Here is a 19677-nt window from a genome sequence, read left to right as displayed (position 1 = left end):
AGTATTGGCCACAGTATTGACCCCTGGGGTGCAACACTGGTGACTGGCCTCCAGGTGGAGTTTGCCCTGCTGATTACAACCATCTGAGCTGGCAATTAGACCAGTTTTAAATACACCTAACTGTCCACTTATCTCCTCCCTCCTTACTTTATCAGCTTGTTTGTGTGTGTTATGGGAGATGATATCAAAAGCCTTACTAAAGTCGAGATAAGCAACATCCGCTGCTCTGCCCTCATTCCCCAAGCCAGTCATCTCATCGTGGAAGGCTATCAGGTTGGTTAAGCAGAGTTCTCCTTCATAAATCCATACTGACTACACCCCACCAGCTTCTTGTCCTTCACATGTCTGGAAATGGTATCCAGAATTAGTTGCTGCATCACCTTCCCAGGGATCGAGGTGAGGCCTACCTACTTGTAATTCCCCGGATCGTCCTTCTTGCCCTTCTTGAAAATAAGGTTAGTATTTGCTTTCTTCCAGTCCTCCTGAACCTCTCATGATCACTGTGACCTTTCAAAGATAACGGAGAGTGACTTTGCAATGATACTAGCCAGCTCCCTCAGCACTTGTGGGTGCCTTGCATCAGGACCCATGGAATTGTGTATGTCCAGTTTGTTTAAGTGTTCCTTAAACTGATCCTCCCCCACCGAGGATAAATTTTACTTTCTCCAGACTTCCCTTCTGGTCTCGGGGACTTGGGCTTCTTGAAGCCAGTTTTATCAGTGAAGACTGCGATAAAGAAGGCTTTCAATATCTTTACCTTATTTTATGTCCTTTGTCACTAAGGCCCCTGCCTTAGTGCCTTCTTGCTGCCCTTAACATCGCTTGCTAGTTTAAACTTCAGATGGGCTTTAGATTTCCTAACCCTATCCCTGCATGCTTGGTCAGTGTCACTGTATTGTTTTCAGGTCTCCTGTCCCTGCTTCCACCTCTTCTGCACTTGCTTTTTATGTTAGAATTTAGTCAGGAGCTTCCTTTTTCATCTGTGCAGGCCTTCTCCTGCATTTTCTTGATTTCCTGCTTGTTGGGATGGACCAGTCTTGAGTTTAGAGGTGATCCTTGAGCGTCCACCAGCTCTCTTGGATCCTTTTTCTCTCTAGAATGGTCTCTCATGGGATTATTCCAAGCAGATTCCTGAACAGGCCCAAGTCTGTTCTCCTGAAGGCGAGGACTGTGATCCTCACAGGATCCCAAACTCCACCATTTATAGCTGATGTTATATTGGTACCCTCCACTTTTCTCTCAGCAAGGCTCTTTTTCTCCACCTACAAATCTGCTGTGCAGACAGAAGAGGTCTTCCTGTCAAGTAACAGGTTCTTGGCAAATAACACCTTATGCAAACAGCCTTGACTGCTGTGAGTAATAATTTTAAGTACCGCTGAAGTGAGAAGGTTGTAAAAATGCGGGAAGAATATAAAGTTGCATGGCAGTTCAACCACAGCTTGATCTCAGGAAATGATTTGTGAAAGTAGGGAAGAGGAAACTGTACCTTTCCTTTTTCAGTGGTGTGCTGGGCGAAGCTTTGTTGTCAGAAAGTCATTGATAACTCTTTCTATTTCTCATCTTTTTCTATTTTTCTGGAGTCTCTCTAAAGGGCTTACAGCTTTTGCAGACGCCTTCTCCTGTTTAAGAATTTGCTACTTATCACTTGAGAGTTGAAAAGTGACTTCTAGAAATTGTTTATGTGGTTCTTATTAGCTTTAGAGACACAGAATAAGCTAGAAAATTGAGTTTGTGGCTGAAAACCTGGAATTTGTGAGTTCAATGCCTTTGTTACAGTTTTATGATTACATCAGAGTCCATGTGAGCTGTTGATGAAGCTGTGTTACTGATGGATTCCAGGATGTTAAGTTGTTTATTTGTCCCAGGAATGGCTTTCATTCTGTATATGGCTATACAGTAAGTCATCTCTCATAAAAGCTCCAAATTGTGTCCTAATTCAGTCTGAAATTTGTTCAGTGATACAGTATTTCATTGATTCTTGTATGTCTGAAGTAGAACGCTCTTTCCTGGTGCTTCAGTAACTCTTGCCTGCAGAAAATATGTGGGAGCAGGCAATCAAGAGCTGACTGGCTGAGGAGTGACCATTGTTTCAGTCTTCTGTGGTCTATTTGAGATTATTTCTGTACTATAAGGTTATGCTATGTTGGGGATGATTAAGTGAGTGAATATGATTGTAAATGAAGCGTGAATGATCTTTTTTTTTTTCAGATCACGTTTTTCCTGTTCCCTCTTGCATTCTTTTGCTCGCATGAGTACAGGAGAGAGCTGACACTGTAGATGAGGTGAATTGCCTTAAAAGAGCTGACTGAACAGCCGAGCAAAGCTTATTGAAAGAAACACTCTAAAGCCAGTCAGGATTGGAGGGCAGATTTGGGATGGGAGGAAAAAAAAAAAAGACATTTGAGAGTTTGAGAGAGGCATTCTGGAAGCTATAGGCTGCCTGAACTTTGAATGCTTGGGCTTACCTTTGGAGGAAGAGATGAAAGCTCCATCTGAGAACCATCATTTTTAGCTCGAGTCTTCAGAATGTACTGGTACCGTACTTCCCCATCATTAGGAGAAGATGTATACAACTTCTAAGTATATGTTTCAGGAGAGACATTCTGACTCTCCTGTTTATTGAAACTAGACCTGCCACGTGCAATGTCCTTTTATGGTAACTAGAAAGATTGTCGTTATTGTTCTTCACCATGGGTATCTTTCTAATTCTTCAGAGTTGACATATTTTAATCTTTCTAAATATAAGTAGTATTCATAGAATCACAGAATGGTTGAGGTTGCAAGGGACCTCTGGAGATTATCTAGTCCAACTCCCCTGCTCAAGCTGGGTCATCTAGAGCACGTTGCCCAGGATTGAATCCATACAGGTTTTGAATATCTCCAGGACTCCTGATCACCTACATGTCCTCCAGATGCTTAGTGAGGACCTCCAGGAGGAGCTGCTCCATCACCTTTCCCGGGATGGAGGTGAGGCTGACAGGCCTGTAGTTCCCTGGCTCCTCCTCCTTGCCCTTTTGGAAGACTGGCGTGACATTGGCTTTCTTCCAGTCCTCAGGCACCTCTCCTGTTCTCCAGGACCTTTCCAAGATGATGGAGAGTGGCCTAGCGATAACATCCGCCAGCTCCCTCAGCCCTCGTGGGTGCATCCCATCGGGGCCCATGGATTTGTGGATGTCAGGTTTGCCCAAAAGATCTCTAACCTGATCCTCCTCCACCAAGGGAGAGTCTTCCTTTCGACAGCCTTCCTCTCTTGTCCCTAGGGTCTGGAATTCCTGAGGGCTGGCCTTAGCAGTGAAGACGGAAGCAAAGAAGGCAAATTGAGTCTGCCTTTGAAATTTAGCATTGAAGTCAAAGGAGGGAGGGTTCTGACTGCTTTATTAAAAATGGATTTGCAGTCCTGATTTGATTAACCACTTTTTAAAAATCTGGCCCATAGTCTGCCTTTCTTGTTGTGTAGAATAGAAAATGTTTATGTGTCACTACTCATCTTGCGCTGCACTATTGTTGCACAGTTCATTGGAAGTGTAAAGTGCTATCTACATAGTAATTGGTAATGTACAAATAAGAAACTGAGTGTTAATGATATTGCTGAGTTACTACTTATGTGCTAATTTTATTAGAAAAAATAGATAAATATGCTCTCAAGATTTCCTATCATGTTTAATATGCTTTTGAAGCAGAATTTGTGATTCTGTGGTATGGTGGAACAAAAATACATTTTCGGCTTGTGTGTCGTTTTCATTATAATTCTTGATATTTATTTGTGAAGCACAAATTCAGGTAAGTGCAATTTTACTACTTCTCATGTCTCTCTAGTTAATATTGCTGAAGCTCTTTTGAGAGTATCAGAGTTTGCAGTGAGAGAAATGCCAAACTGGACGTGAAAAATTTAGAAATTAAAAGGAACATTGTCTGAAACTAATTCATAGTCTGAAACAGGTGTGTTTTCAGGTAGTTAATTCCACCGTCATAAGATCATAAAAGTGTAAGAAATGCTAAACTGGGCCAGACCACCCTTCCATCTAGCCCAGTGTTCTCACTCCAACATCCGGAAGTGTTATGTAGGGAAGCACGTGAGTGAGCCTCAGCTCTCTCTTGTGCTGGTCAGCTTCTGTAGTTCTTGTACTGAGGATGTTAGAGGGTGCAACCCATTTTATTTCCTTTAGTATCTGTTAATGCATCTGTTGACCATCTGTTTGAATAACCCTCTTCTGTCCTTACTGGTACTACCTGCCTCCACGTTCTTGCGTAACAGCAAGTTCCGGAAGTTCACTATGGCCGTAAAGAACTACTTTTTTTTAACCTATTTTAAACTGATCTCCTGCTCATTTCAGTGGGTTCCCTCTAGATCCAGTATTAGGGGATTTGGTGAAAAACAATTCTGCATGCATACAGGCAAAATAGACATGGGGATCCTAAACTTTAAATGGTACTACAGCATGCAGTGCTCTTGCTGATTATATTTAGGAGTTAAATTTATGGGCTAGTTTGCTGGAGGGAGACAATGTCACATACATGCAAGTCCTACTGTAAGTTCTGTATATATCTATATTACGTTCATTCTGCTTTTCTTGTAGCACTGCTTTTTTGAGAGCCAGGTAGTGTGAATGTGATAGTGGTGATCCATAGAAGATAATGTTATGACTGTAAGCCAAATTGTAGTAGCTTTTCACTTAGATATTTACAGTTTGTTTCTTACAGAATTGTAAAGACTCTTCGGTTCACTTAGGAACTGTAAACATTCAACTCCTGTAATGCCTTTCAAATGGCAGGATCCATTTGAGCAAGCAGGAATCGTATAATGAGCCGAGTGTGATGAGCCAAGAGTGAAAAAGTAAAACTTACAAAAAAGCCTGTTAGGCCGATTGCTGACAAGAACTGCTTAAACCTCAAGTCTGGATTTAGAGAATTCTAGAATCTTGGTCTGTTTTAAATTAATCAGTATTTGTGTTTCTATTGTATTTCTCCATGACAGGCTGCATAAACTAAGAGTACTTAGATTAACAAAATGATTAAGGGTGCTAATTTTACTTACAATACTTTTTATATCAGTAAGGCAAAAGCAAATTGGGAACATATGGTTTGAGTCCAAGGCAGGCTGATTTTTGAAGTTATTCAGAATATTTCCACTTGTTTTCTGAATTTCTGTGTGCTCCCAATAGGACATTGCTGTTTGCTTATTTTGAATGCTGTACCATCAAGGATAAGCAGAAATCTTTGATTTCCCCTCAAAGATTGAAGGACATCTTGAAGAAAATCAGGCACTGGTGTTTTTCAAGCATGTCTGTTCCAAGTCTTTTGGGGAGCAAGCAGTTCACGTACTGAGTCCTCTGAATACTGGTCTTAAGCTATAAATGAGATAGTTTGAATGAGTGATAGGCATAATAATTGATGGTTTTGTGGCCTTGGATGCTTGAGACAGAAGGGGGGGAGATCTGCCTGGAAAGGTGGAAGGTACTGTTCCAGGGAATAAAACTGCTGCAGCATTTCAGTTGAATATATTCAAACAACTTCCCAAGGTCTACTTGGAAATCAGCCTTTGGACTGAACATGCCTATCTCCACTCTCCTTCTTCCCAGAGTCTCTGCAATCCCAGAATACCTGTTAAGCCTTCATCTTCTACTGTTGTCCATACCGTAGATAGTATAGTAGTGGTAGTAGTATATCCATATCCAGAATCTATCCGTTCCCCATAGTCCTGGAGGCGGGAATTTCGTATGTATCTTCTGGAATACAGATATCACTTGCGTGCTCCCAAGGGCCCTGCTTTTGCTGACTTTCCTGAGGAAAGCAATATTGTACAGTCTCTGATCGAAGATCGATCTTCGGGGAAATAACTGCAGGTGTTTATTTTAACTGGCTGCTCATGTCTCCAGCGCTGTACCTAGGGCTTTTCAGTTGAATTGATATTGATCAAGGCTGCAGCATAGTATCAGTAGCAGAACTGCTTAGGAGTTGAATTTTAAACTAAGCACAATTTTTCTTTCCCCAGTAAGAGCTGATTTTCCTGGACCCTCCAGAGCTGTTTTATTTCAAGATGGAAATGTCACTGAGGTGTGTCAAGCTTTGTAGTTTCGCTTTCTGATGTACTCCTTTTCCCTTAGTAGCTGGCTTCGCAGCTCTTCTGGCTCTCTCTGAAGCAGTATGGCTGAGCAATGTGGACTTTTTGTCCAAAAGTGGAGTTGATGTTTTGTGGTGGGAACAATAGTATGGCCTACAGAGAAGACATCTGGAAGCATTTCTAAATATCTTTTACACTGAAATTTTTCAAGATTTTAAACTTCTACCAGAGGATTATTTTTTTAATTATTAAAAAAAAAAAAAAAAGAGATAGTTTTGACCAGCTGGAATTAATGCTGGTATGTGAAGAATCATCTTCTGGAAAGAGATTTTTAAAGTTACTCTGAGAACAAGAGTCTTCAGATATTTAATGATTCTCAGTGTATTTCGAATCTAATGTCATTACCAGATGCCAGCTTTATTGGTTGTAATAATACCTGAAAATCTGCCCACAGATATTCTCTGCTCCCTCTTTTCAGCTGTCTGCATATTATTGCTGTGAACTGCTGTTCAGCTGATGTATTTCAAACAGAAGTGGCTGCATATCATTGACATTACTAAGGTCTCTACTTTTTCGAACATGTCATGATGATTAAGAAATGCAAACTCTTTGGTAGAGAGAAGTTTTATGGATACAGACGTTATTTTATAAAGAGAACTATATGTTTTTCTGAAACCACTGAAACTGTCAGTGACTTAGGCAAGAATAAATCCGTTATTGGAAAGCAGTTTTTGCCACCAACGTAGCAATTCTAAAGACACTGTTAGCACCTCTGCAGCTTTCTTTACGAGTAGTACCGTTGAATTCAACACAGTTTTCCAGATGGGTTGCTTGTATCCCTTATTATGTATGATGTGAGTCTAAGTTGGCAAATTGCTTCAAGAGCCTAATATAGTACTGGATACCAGATGACTGTAGATCCTGATTGTCTTGAGGAAGAAATGGAGAGAACATACAGATATAGTTGATCATGAAGAATTTTAGACTGGAGGTTGGAAGGTTTCCAATACGAGAGCAATGAGCTTCCTGCTCAGCCTTCCAGTAGGAATAATATTGTCAAGAAATGTAATTGCATTTAAAATGAAGCATGATAAATTGTGAAAGGAATGCTCTGCCAGAGTTCCTGTTCTAGCAGGGAAATGAGCTTTCTGGCCAGGGGATGCCTTCTAGTTCAGTTTTCCAGCTCTTATCACTGAGCTGCCGAAAGGCTTCCCACTTCACCATGTCTCACTTGCTCTCTGGAAGCTCTTCAGAATGAGTTTGTATGCACAGAAGCTGCATTGGCTCTGCGGTCTTGTTTGGGCTTCTATGCAACGATTTAATAATTGTAAAGCGTGGTGTTTTTTCTCTACCTCTGATGTGTTTTCCATTATCTAAAGTCCATTCTAATTCACTTCTGCAAAGGATTCCCAGTACTTTTGTCTGCAGCTGCCTTACTTTCTGCTGTTGCATCTCCTCTTTGAATGATCTCACCAACTCAAAGGCTTCTATTTTCATTGTATTGGTGGCTGTGAAAGGGTCTTTCCATGCCTGCTTTACTTACTTTCATCAAAGCTACGTATTGATCTGTCTGTAACATCGCCTTCTGGATCAGCATTGACTATACCTGTCTAAACACAAATTTAATCTTCCTTTTAAATCCCCTCCCTCTTCCTGTTTTGTGCCAGTGCCCTTCTTGCTCATGCCCAGGACTCAGCTGCCATGCTATATGCATCCCTTTCCCGTTCCTCGTGTGTTCAACTGAGACTGGATTTTCTTTCTTCTTGATGCATAAAATTCTAAGAAAGCACATAAAAGCTAAATGCATCTAGCAGCATCTGTATTCACTGATCTGATTGTGTTAAGAAAAAGAAAACTTGAGAATTAGCACTGAGAAGAGGATTTTTTTTTTTAAAACTAGGTACAGTTTTGTGGAGGATTGAAGGGTTGTTCGTGGAGGCATATTTCCATGCATGGAGGAAGCCAGATGTGTATATGAGGACCCATCACACGGGTGAGGACATGTGGCTGACATGACATGCTGGCTGAGGACAGGGAGAAGGGGCTGGGGAAAAGCTCTTCTTTCTAAATTTGCGATTAGACTGCTGTGAGTTTTCAAAATGGACTGTGGGATGTTAGTAAAATCACATGTTTTGCGCTCTTACGACCAGCATTAAAAATGTTGTTGTGCCAGTTTTAAATCAGCTTTAAGATCATTTTTAGGAAAGGAAGTTGTGTGCTTGGCTGCTGTTTTTCTTCATCGTTTTTAGGATTCATGTAGTCTTTAAATCTCACTTGTAGCCAACTGCGCCTGATATTTTAATGCCAGTGTTCTGTTATGCTTGCATGGAGTGTGCCTCTGTACAGATTTTGTCACAACCACATAAGTGAATAAGGAAAATTATGGTAAAAAAGAAACTGTCCTGAAAAATTACAGTTTCAGTGGTAAAGGAAAAATATGGCATGTATAAAAGCTTTAGTTGTTAGGCTTTTATTTGGCAATGATTCACTTGAATGAGTGGAAATAATAGAATTTGCTGTTAACGAATTCTCAGGATCATCCTGATTCTGTGATTTGTGATATTCCTTACTTTGCTCCAGGCTCTGAAATACTGAATTTCCTTCTATTCTAAAGTCAGTACATCACAAAAAAAGCATCAAATGACTTCAACACAGCAAGCTGAGACTTTTTCTGTGAACTGTGGTTACAGCTTTTATTTGTGCAGCAGCATAACTTCTCCCTTTGGATTGAGGCATAATGTTGTGGAGTGTCTGGTATTTGTGCATACTTCTATATGGAATATCAGCCGTGCTGTGGAAATGATTTAGTTTTACCCGAAGGTTTAAAAATCAGAGGCCTGAAAACATTATCATCTTTATATGGTCTGAAAATCCATTTCAGCTTCAGAAATGGGCTCATGCTTGGTATAATAGATCTTAAAAAGGGAATTAAGGTTTATGGAGCATATGCAAATCTTCGTGTGGCACAGTCAGTGTGCATAACCTGCTTGAGAACATCCAGGCAAGTGCAGTAACGTTGTGGCCGTGGAAATTTGGGATTTCAGCTACAGGGCCAGAGGAACGCTGCGCTGTGCTACTATTGGTCACACAGAACATCAGTTCATTAAACTTTGATTTGATTTGTTTTTTTTAATTAATTTTTTCATTTTTTAACTCGCTTGGTTGATTATTCTGAGGAAGTAAGTTTTACTCTGTGTTGCTAGTCTAGGCCCTAAATGCACACCACTTTCAGTAGCGTTAGGACAGGGTTTTAAAGACTCCTTCCCTCTGGTGCTGGCTGCAGGTGTTCAGGCTGCTGGTTGATCTGATGGTGGTGGTGAGGAGCAGGGGGAGGCAGGCAGTTGGAGAGACCTGGTGGAAAGATACTGGCATCTAACGTGGGTAGAGCTCACATCATTTTCCTAGAGGATTCAACAGGGGTGCCTGATGGAAGCAGGCACTCAGACTTGACTGCAGATGACTTAAATTTAAGTGCAGCTCTGCCCCCATAAGAGATAGCTCAGCTGCATGTGCTCTGTGGATTAGGGGCCATATCTTCTTCATAGTGCCTAATGCCATGACCCCCTGGTTTGTGGCTAGAGTCCTTTTTGGGGGCTGCAGTGTAACCACTAGTAACACGTCACAGCAAAGCGACACTGCATGGCTCACAGGTTTGCTGCCTGCCCATGGGACGCACCACACCCACCTCTCTGTCTTCTCCCTACACGGAGTAGATAAGGAATTTAGGCAGATTGTCTTACCTAAGCCAAGCCTGCTTTTCGGTCACATAGCTTGGGTTGGCTGTTGAAGTTACTGTCCCAACTGTTGGCCCTGCCTTTGCAGCACAGACATCTGAGCCACTTCCCAGTCCAACTCCTCAGCTGCTGCCGTTGAGAGCACATGGTTGAACGGAATTGTTGCCAGTTTTGGATTGCTTTAAGGCATTGCACTGTGACTTTTGGCAATTCAGGAAATGAGTGATGAGCAGTTCAGATATCCAGGGAGGGTCAGCAGTTTGGCGGGGGGGCCTGTTTTCGTCAGCTAGTCCATCCTTGCTCATCGTTCAGGTCGTTGGTACCAAAAACCGGGTGGTGTGAATACCTCCCAGGGTGCTCACATTGCACAGAATCAACATGTTATCAGCTTTGTAGTGTTTAAATGTTGTTTTCTATTTTCAGCTTAAACTACTGTTTCTTTTTTTAAACAATCCTTAATTAATAAACCTCTGCAATGATGTATCATAATTGGATCTATAAATCCATTTCTAATGGTTAGACATAAGAATTTCAAGTCACTTCCCTAAGGCCATGTTAGCATGAGCTCAGACTGATATGGAGACAATTTTTGTTTTCCAAACTCATAAGGAAGTGTAAAAATTTCATGATGTTGCTTTAACGAGGCCTACTGGGATTTCAGGTTATTTATCTGAGCCCTTATTAAAGACAAAAACTTTTCTATGCTTAGCCATGCAAAGCAAAGCTTCTCTTCAGACAGTGCAATGCACTTTAAAAATGAAGAGAATTTGATGAAAGCCGAACTGAAATCATAGAGAAAAGTATGAGGATTCTTTCCTGTATGTTCTGTTACCTCAAAGCCAAGATTAGTATTATTAACAATTAATATAAAAAGAAAAATGTAGTGACAGCACCTCTTGAATTTTAAGGCCATTTCACTGTATTAGGAACCATCGGTGGAAAACCGTTACCATTGTTAGAAGGAAACTACTTGTGACACTGAAGCAGAAAGCGGAAGATGAAAGAAGTCTGCCTCATTCCCTAGCAGAAGGATTAATTCTCCTGTACAATTAATATGATTTTCTAACCTCATTCTTCAGCACTTGAATTCTGATGTCCCTTTCATCTTGTCACACTCTCTGCTCTTTGAGAGGTAATTTTTGCTCATGTATACCTCTGTTGGGACCTCAATTTAGCTTCCCGCTACTGCCTTTTCCTGGGAAGCTGTAGAAGGAGAATTAAATAAAATGTATTTTGCTGGGATACTATATTTCTTGTTTTCTTTCAGCAATCAGGAAATGAAAGAATTTCTGAGGGCTTGGAAATGCCAAATCTGATTTAAATTAAATGATTCAGTGAAATTATAACAATTGAGGCTAGAATTTTTAGGAAAAGGATTTTATAAGAAGCCGTCGTGTGACTGGTAGAAAGTTATAGAAGATTACATTTTTTTCCCCCTCCTATTGGGAAAAACTGAACAATCTCTGTATGTAGAAAGTTTGTACTCTGAACTTAAACGCACACTTTCTCTCTCCTTCAAGGAATTAGCCACTCCTCCTTGTTTCAAGAGTTACACATTGACAAATTCCTGCACTATTTCATTCAGTTCTCCTTTGGGAAAATTTCTGCCATTTTCATTCTCAGTGTTTGCCGTTTTCAATTAAGCAATGAATTTGACTTAGTCTTCCTGCAAAAAATCTGTAAACTACTCTGCCGGCATTTCAGAGCTAGTACGTGAATTCCGTTCTGTAGATCGTTCAGAGGAGTTACTGAAGCATCAAGAGAAATTGATGTTGCAGTCGCTTGAAGTTGAGTTCACCACTTCTGCAGACATGTCCAGACCTCTTTATATAGGGCATTCTAGAGTGAATCTTTCCTCAAACTTAAACTCGGTGTAGCACAAGAAAAATCCATAGCACTGCTTATTTGCTGTAATTCCTTAAGGGTGTATGTTACTCAAGAAAAAGTGAATTCCTTACTTGGAACTGTGACTGGGAAAGTACACTTCCTCTTCCCTGCAAAGGGCCCCGTTTATTGAGGCTTTCTTATAACTAGCTCTGAAAAGGTATACAGTGAGCTTCTTTTGGAAAAAAAAAAAAAAATTAATTATTTGCATGGGTCTCTCCCCAGAGGGCAGACTGCAGGTAAGCTAGCTGTACAGTCCCAAAAAGCACTGAAGAAAAAATGTAAGCCTGAATATAGCTGTGCAGATATTCCCATTTTTACAGTGGTGACACTTAATACTCTACGGAGGGATGTTTAAGCGTAGATGTTTTAGATTAAGCTAACGCTGCTAACCATTAAGCAGCCTGTGCATGTATACTCCTGTATAGGAATAACGGGAGTGCTTAATCTCTCCCATCCCCTTGTCCCTCATGATAAGTGATGGAAACATTGTATTTGAACATCATTGTGTTCCTCTGGCTTATTGTAGAAGGATTTAGTCTGGATACAAAATTCAGCTTTGTAAGAACCTTGGTAAAGACAATGTGTAAGTCTGATTAAGCCCCAAACAATTTTCTTTGCTCTCTTGGATTGGATTTTTTTTCCCTGCAGCATTTGTAAGATTTGAGATTCTGTCAGTAATTGGTACTGAAACTAGGCGCATGTAACAGGTTAGCTGCTGATACTCTGTAAATATTTGGATCACATTTACCAGTTTGGAAATCATCTGGTACTTGTTTTGGGTGAGTGAACTGAGATACTCTTGAACTGACTTCAGTGATGTCTTTGTGAGCAAAGAAGGGCTTACAACAGATGCAATTGAAAAATTGATCAGTCACAGTGGAAACTAGAAGTGAAATAACGTGAAATAATTTTTGAGCTTGCATTTGTGATATTTGGAATTGTTATAAGAGGTCCAGAATGGTATATATAATTATCGTCGTTAAATCTTGGACATCGTATACTAATTTCTTTTGAAATGTATTTATTCATAACATTCTTTTACTAAGGTTGTGCAGCTTGGTTAGCTGTCTGCATTTTCTTTTTTGTAGGAACTTTTACTCCTCTTTGAAACCTAAGGTTTCTTTGCTGTCCCTGGCTTCAAACTCTTCTGATGAGTCCTTGGATATTCCTTGAATAATTTTTTCCTCTGAGAGTTGATTGGGAAAACTGAATTGAATTAAATGTCAGTTCAAATGAGACTGGTCCTCTCTGACTGTCACGGAGTCTGGACAGACTGCTCCTGCGGTTTTTAGAACTGTTCATGCTCGCTTCAGCGTGTCAGAATTTAGCTTTTGTGTCCCGGCTGCCTTGCCACCGTTTTGAATTATGGATTCAGGCTTTCTGATTGCCAGTTTATCAACCTTTCACATTTTACATAGTGAAAAATAGTTCTCGGATATTGACAGTAGCAGTTGTACATGGGGAACCTTTCTGATTTGGTAAGGGGCACTTGTATTTGTAACAAGATACTCGACACTTGTGTTCTGTGTTCTGCTATTAATAGGGTATCTCGTTTTGATGATTTTTAAGTTAATGCTGTATTTTCAGGAAGAGTTGGGAAAGCACCTCAGGAGAGTAGTGTTATTGGTAGCATCCTGGCATTCAAAACTCAGGATATGCCAACAGCAATAAATGTGTTGCTTCGAAGGCTTCCTGTTGTATTTGGATTGGTAATTCTAACCTCTGGGAGGAAAAGGAGGGAGAGTCAGTGAAATCAGTCCCGTAGGAGAGTGTGGTGGAGACGCAGCCCAAGAGACAGCAGAGAAATGTTGCTGTGTTTCCTTTGGGGCTTCTGCCTAGGCATCGCGATGCCTACAGAGAGGCTGAGAGTTAATCTGCTGTGTCAGCCTCCTTGTAGAGAGGCAGACCGCGCACAGGAAACGCTGATGAGTGTACACACAAGGAGAATGAGGCCTGCTGCTTGTATGGAAATATCACAGCAGGATTTCCCGATCCAGTGAGGATGATTAGAGGTGAACCAGCAGAATTGTTGCCTGAATTTTTTTTCTTCAGTTCTACAGTAACAAGGTAGTGCTTGTTTGTCTGTGATGGCATCATTTTAAAACCACTGTCATAGCAAACAAGGTAGTGCCTGTTTGTCCATGATAGCATCATTTTAAAACCACTGTCATAGCATCTGAATTGGAAAAGGTTCCATAAGTTCTTAGGGTTGGGTCAAGAAAAAAAGTATAAATATATATTGTTTCTCTGGGGTGTGAAGTATATGTGACAGTACTCTCTGTTTGCCTTGCCACTCGCCCGCACCTTTCTTCTCCCATCGGTAATTTAAAACACACTGAACAACTTTAGTTAAACTCAATAGAGAGTAGAAAGTCTCAATGATATTTTTCCCACAACTTTTGTGAAACAGATGGCTACATAGAGGAGGGCAGCTTTGTTAATTCCCCTGCTGAGAAATAGCTATAGAATGAAAACAGCCTATAAGACCTTATAAGACCTTACAGAGGGAAACCAGACTGTACCAGTCTCATAAGCAGGTGGAACTACTTCCTTAAAATTACATGATGCCTTCAAGGGTGAGCTATCTTGAATTACTTTGCATTTGCTATGGAGTCACCTCATTCCTGTCACCAGTTACTGTGGCATAGCTATTACACAGTACTTTTTTACTCTACAGCCACAGTGTGTGTTTCTAGCCTTCCCAAAACGAGTGCCGTTTGAGGAGACTTACTCCCATTTGTCCAGTTTAGAGCAATGGCCTGTTATTTTCTACATGCCTGAAGTCCGGGAAGGAAGAAAAAAAAGCTGGAACCTCAGAATTTGAGTACTCTAATACACGCTGGAAGGGGAAGCTTTTTAGGTCAGTGGTGTTGTGTCTCATATTTGATATGAGTAATAATGTGCCACCAGTCTGGATTTTAGGAATATGCTAATAGTGTGCTGCTCTGTGTCCTCTGCGTCCATCCCAAGTACGGTAGGCTACAGTTATAGCTATACGTTAGGGAAATAATGAACCATCTGTTCTACTTTAGAATAAGATGTATCCAGGAAAGAATCAAGAGGTGGTAAAGAGGAAATATTTTAAGGAACTGGGTCCGCTATGGTGAATTATTCCTCAGCGATAGTCTGGCTACAGCATTCTGTATTTTTATTGCTTCTAGGCAGAATTACTGGAATTCTTTCTACCTAGGATGCAGTAAGTAATTCAAAAGTTGCAGCTTTAAACCTTAGCACAGCCATTAAACTGAAACAGCACATTCTGAAGCATTGTCCATGCAGTTTTGGTGAGAGTAATTTGCTTCTCCTTTTAGTGGGAGCACATTGCTTTGCTGCTGAGAAGTCTGCAGTTGCATCGTACTTTGGAGCTGTGCCAGCAGTTTTGCATGGTGTGGATGTTCAAGAGCAGTGACAACAGACTTCAGCCAGTGCCCAGCAGGAGCTAAGCTTCTGTGCTTTCTTGTTTTTATCTGAGAACTTCTGAATTAAAACAAAGTGTGAGTTCCGCTTTTGCACCTAAGCTAAGCCAAAATGATGTAGGGAATTTCAAAAAGCAGATTTGAGAAAGTACAGTGTGTATCTATTGAATTCTGTCTTCCAGGAATTTCTATTTTGTCTGCTTGTACTTGGGTGTCACAAGCCCAGAGGGAGCTCAGACTTCTCTGTGGACCTGCATTCCTCAAGGTCAGATGCCCTAGAGCTGAACTTCACTGTAACTGACGAATATTTTCTGAAATTTTCTACTTTCACAGCTTCTGTTTTTGCCACAAAAGGTTGATTTGCAGATGAATGAAGAAAGAATTTCCCTCCCTATATGCAGTTACTATTATGGGTTGGCTCTGTGCATAAAGCTTCTGCTGGACCTTTGTGCACTGTGGTGTTGCTGGCAGGACGTGTCCTAGGAAGTACCAGGCAGGTTTGGAATTTTATATCCAAGGTCAGTTCCCTCAAAATTAAATCTCTTTTTCCTCATTCTATGGCCACCTATTTTTGCTTACCTGATGCTCAAACTAAATAAAGGTGATAATGTCTTAGCTGTACCCACTGGCCATCTGGAGTGTCTTCTGCGCATGCTTTGAGTACTGTCATGAATTTTAAGTGTAGTATATTTGCATGGTCCCGCAAATCTAGGTGGCCCATTGAACATAACTCACTCTGCCTTACACGTTGTTGCCTGCTTTAGCTTTTCATACATTTTTTTTAGGTATTATGAAGATTCAGCATAAAGGTTACAGTCAAGTTGAACACCTGTTAATCCAGCCCTGTGATATTTAAGCTTTATTGCAGTAATTCTTTCAGCTGAATTTCTGTTTTGTCTTCTGCAGATACTGTGCAATTGGGGCTGTTTTGCAGTGGAACGAAAAGATTTTATGAGTGATAGAGTTCACAATTTAAAATCAGTGCTTTTGAAAATGCCTAGCAGCCAGCTGGAGGAGGGAAGGCAATGTGGAAAAGCAGTTAGTGCACAACAAAAAACCTTTGGTCCAGCCAAGTATGTTAAGCATTACTCTGAAACTATATACTCCAAGGCAAAGTTACTTCTAGACGGAATTAAACTCTCCAGAATTATTTCCATGCAAGAAGTTACAGTAGGTGGAGATAGGTTTCTATGCTGTGGAGGAATAGTCTTCTTGTAGACAACCATAGCCGTGTTGGCACAGTATACTGATGTAATTATTTGATTTTTTTTTTCCCCTTTTCCACTTTGAGAAAAAAAGACTTCTGTGGTCTAAACACTGGCCTTATTTGTGCTAATAAAATTTTTGAAAAACTGCACCAAACCCAGCAGAGTTATATTTCAGTAAATATAGGAGGATTGAGCCTAATAAAAATGTTGGTAAGCATGAGGTTTAAAAAAAAAAAAAAAGAGAGAGAGAGAGAACTGGACCTGTACTTTACAAGTTGAAATAGGCAACTTTAATTTCACTCTCTGATTTCTCTTAAATAATTAAAAATAGCGAAAGTATGTTGAGAAGTAGTAAAATAATCTAAAATACAAAAATAAAAGAAAATTAGCGTAATGAGATTCATCTGCAATCGTCTAATGCAAACAACACAATTTAATCCAGTATCTTTTAATGTATCTTTTAGCATGAGGTACTTGATTTATCTTCGAGTTAGAAGTGAGAAAATTACATGTAGAATGTCTGTTTTAGATCTCGGAAGCACTCACTGGAGCAAACAGCATAATTTTACTTAAAGGGCCCTTTGAAATGTTACAAGAACCCTTGATATTTTTTATGTAAGCTGTTCTGAAAGATGTTATGGCAATGAGCAGATGGTAATCTGAGGGGGTTAAATTTGAATTTTCATTATGAGCCTTTCTTATTAGTATTAAATAACTTGTCCTTTTCAAATGGTGACACACTGAAGGATCAAGCAGGACTCACGTTTTGTAGGATAAGTTTTTCAAACCTGCTGAATTGTTTTTATAATGGGTTTCTAGATAACTTGTTTTGGACCAAACTCCAGAAGTACGGAGTGGCTCAATTTGAAATATGTATTACCAAGAGGAAAGACAAACTCGTAATAATGGTTGAGTGTTTATATATGTATGTGTGTGCATATGTGTGTGCGTGCATGTAAAATGTATGTATCAGTAACTTTATGATAAGAACGCTTTATAGGATAGAGTATTTCAGACTAAATTCACAGATATGCAAACATTCTTCATCCTCTCTCCATAGTGATGCACTGAAAAAACTTAAGGTTTAATATTTAGAGCTAGGGTCCACAGTGCTTCTGTTGTTGGCCACTGCACTAAATCTAAAATTGCAACTTGCCATGTGGGTTCCTGGTTTACAGCTATCTGTCTTCCTCCTTCCCTTGGTATGTTCTGCTGCTCTTCTTCATCTTCCAAGGACACCAGTGGGTCACATTTCTATTCCTCCCTTCATTACATCTTTAGAGAGATGTAATACCTGTTGATTTGGGATACCATGCAACTAGCTAAGCTCCCAGGGAAAGTCTGTTAGTTGAACCTGATTGAAAAAACAGTTGACACTCCCAACTGTTAAAACTGAATAATGAACTGCATTAGAACAAGACTGGAGATGGCTGTTTCAGAGGGTGAGTAGTGTCTTGATTCTGTAAATAAAGTTTTTTCTAAAGGAATTTGGTGTAGGCTGTGGAAGCACTGCCCTTCTTAGTGTTCCATGTTATTTAAATTTTGGCAGGAGTTTAGTAGCTAATGAGTGTGCATTGATTTTTATGTCATTTTCAGATCACTGCAAGGATAATTAAATTTTAAAAGTATAAATAACTTAGCCTCCTGGCATATTAAGTATGTAGACACATCATCTACCATAATTTATAATTGTTTTTAGATTAAATCATTTTTAAGAAGAGTTATTTAATTTAGCAAGTTTGTCCTTTGGTTCAATAAAGTCTTCTGTCATTTATATCAGAGCTGTAGCTTGTGGAAAGAGCTGCTTTAACATTCAGTGAACTCTGAGAGTCAGGGCTGGGCCTCTGTCAGCTTTTATATTAGATTCCTCAGCAAGGCCCTGATTCAACAAAACACTGAGGCCATAGCTAACCTGCAGTAATTTCCTTCAAGTGTTTCACAGCGGTTGGAGCCTAAATGCCCAGCGCGTTTACTTAGGTCATAGCTACTGAAGACAAATTAACCCAGTGCCTTGATGGTGACATTGAGAAGTGCTCTGAGTTACGAGCGTTTTCATTTTCCGATTTTGATCTACTTTGCTTGCCCCAGGTTAATCTATAGAGGTAGCATGGTATATCAGAGGTGGTAATGGGAGTGCTCTGGAAAGGTAAAAAGGGCTTACCTGTCACTCTTCAAAAGGAGGCTGTTTTGTCTGTTGCTGAGACAGTTGTGTTTTGAAGGGGGTCTCATTCATGGTGGAGGGTGGTTATCACAGATAAATGGCCTTGGCGTTAGCAGAAGAGGCAAGAATTCAGCTTCTTTTGAAAGAAATGCCACCTTGTGAAAAGTGTAGTGCAGTTTCTCAAAATTGTTTAAGAATGCCTATGATTTTTCCTGGCTTTGAAAGTAAGAGAGTTCTGTTGCTTCATTGACATGCCGTGAGTATGCATTTGTCATGAAGACTTAAGGCATTATGGGCGGGTTCCATGACCTGGTGGGTGACTGCATTTGTCTCAGACGTAGAGACAAGGCCTTAACTATGAAATAAATGATTCGTGATTTTGGTATCTTAAACCCTGCTTTTAAGGACAGGACTTTCAAGTCATACATAGATCAATTCCTTAATGAGCAGTGGAGAGGTACTGTTCTCTGAACAGTAAGCATTCATTCAGCTGTGCTTACCGGAAAGCACTGTGATCAATTACTTCGCTGAAGGTTTTGAGCAATTTCATCTTTAGTCTCATCTGAATAGTTATTTCCAGTTTTGCTCATCTCTGCACTAAGAACTAGTTGGTTAAATTTCACAAAGGATTTGCTGATAATTCTTAAATCTAGAGAATTCCAATTGCCCTGGGTTTTCCTTTATTATCATTTAAATAGTTTTGAAAATACCCTACTTTTTTTTCTTTTTTTCTTTTTTCTTTTTTGTCTTTCACATATTATACAGGAATCTTACTTTCTTAGCTGTATTTCTGTGGCTGATTGTGGGAATGGGACAATGATATGCTCTAAACTTCGCCTTCCAACAGTCCTTTCCTTAGAGCTTTGGAAAGTACAAAGGGGAAAATAGTCTCAGGCTTTCATCTTTATTATTTATTCTGAATGCTCCTTTTTAAAAGTTTAACACTTAGCATGACGTAGCTATTTCTTACCAGCGTTTAGCACAGTATCCAAATGTGTTCCCCCTTAAGTAGAATTTCACTCTATTCACTGTATTGTATTACTTCCTTTCAGTACTGGAATGTATGCAAAAAGCACATTAAGCAATTTGATTAGCATTCATCATATGTAGTCCTGTCTTTCTCAGGATGAAAGTTATATGAAGGTCATAGTTATATTTCTTACTGCATTAAACTTACCTATGCTCATTGTATTTTCTTGGACGAGCCTAA

General features: G+C 40.0%; 1 protein-coding gene across 4 annotated transcripts in view; it reads left to right on the top strand.

The window, feature by feature from the left end:
- Positions 1-19677, top strand: part of UBE3D (ubiquitin protein ligase E3D) — a 94997-nt gene that overhangs the window by 32426 nt on the left and 42894 nt on the right. Inside the window, exons 9-10 of one of the 4 annotated variants that reach the window (XR_011140123.1) lie at positions 5993-6054; positions 7962-8054. The exons of the other annotated variants lie outside the window; for them this stretch is intronic. The gene's annotated coding sequence lies outside the window, so the exon portion shown is untranslated. The remainder of the gene's footprint in view (positions 1-5992; positions 6055-7961; positions 8055-19677) is intronic. 4 annotated transcript variants of the gene reach the window in all.

Source organism: Struthio camelus, chromosome 3 (assembly GCF_040807025.1).
Source record: "Struthio camelus isolate bStrCam1 chromosome 3, bStrCam1.hap1, whole genome shotgun sequence".
Lineage (NCBI taxonomy): Eukaryota > Metazoa > Chordata > Aves > Struthioniformes > Struthionidae > Struthio > Struthio camelus.
Note: the sequence above shows the minus strand (reverse complement) of the source record. Positions and strands in the feature narration are given on the sequence as shown.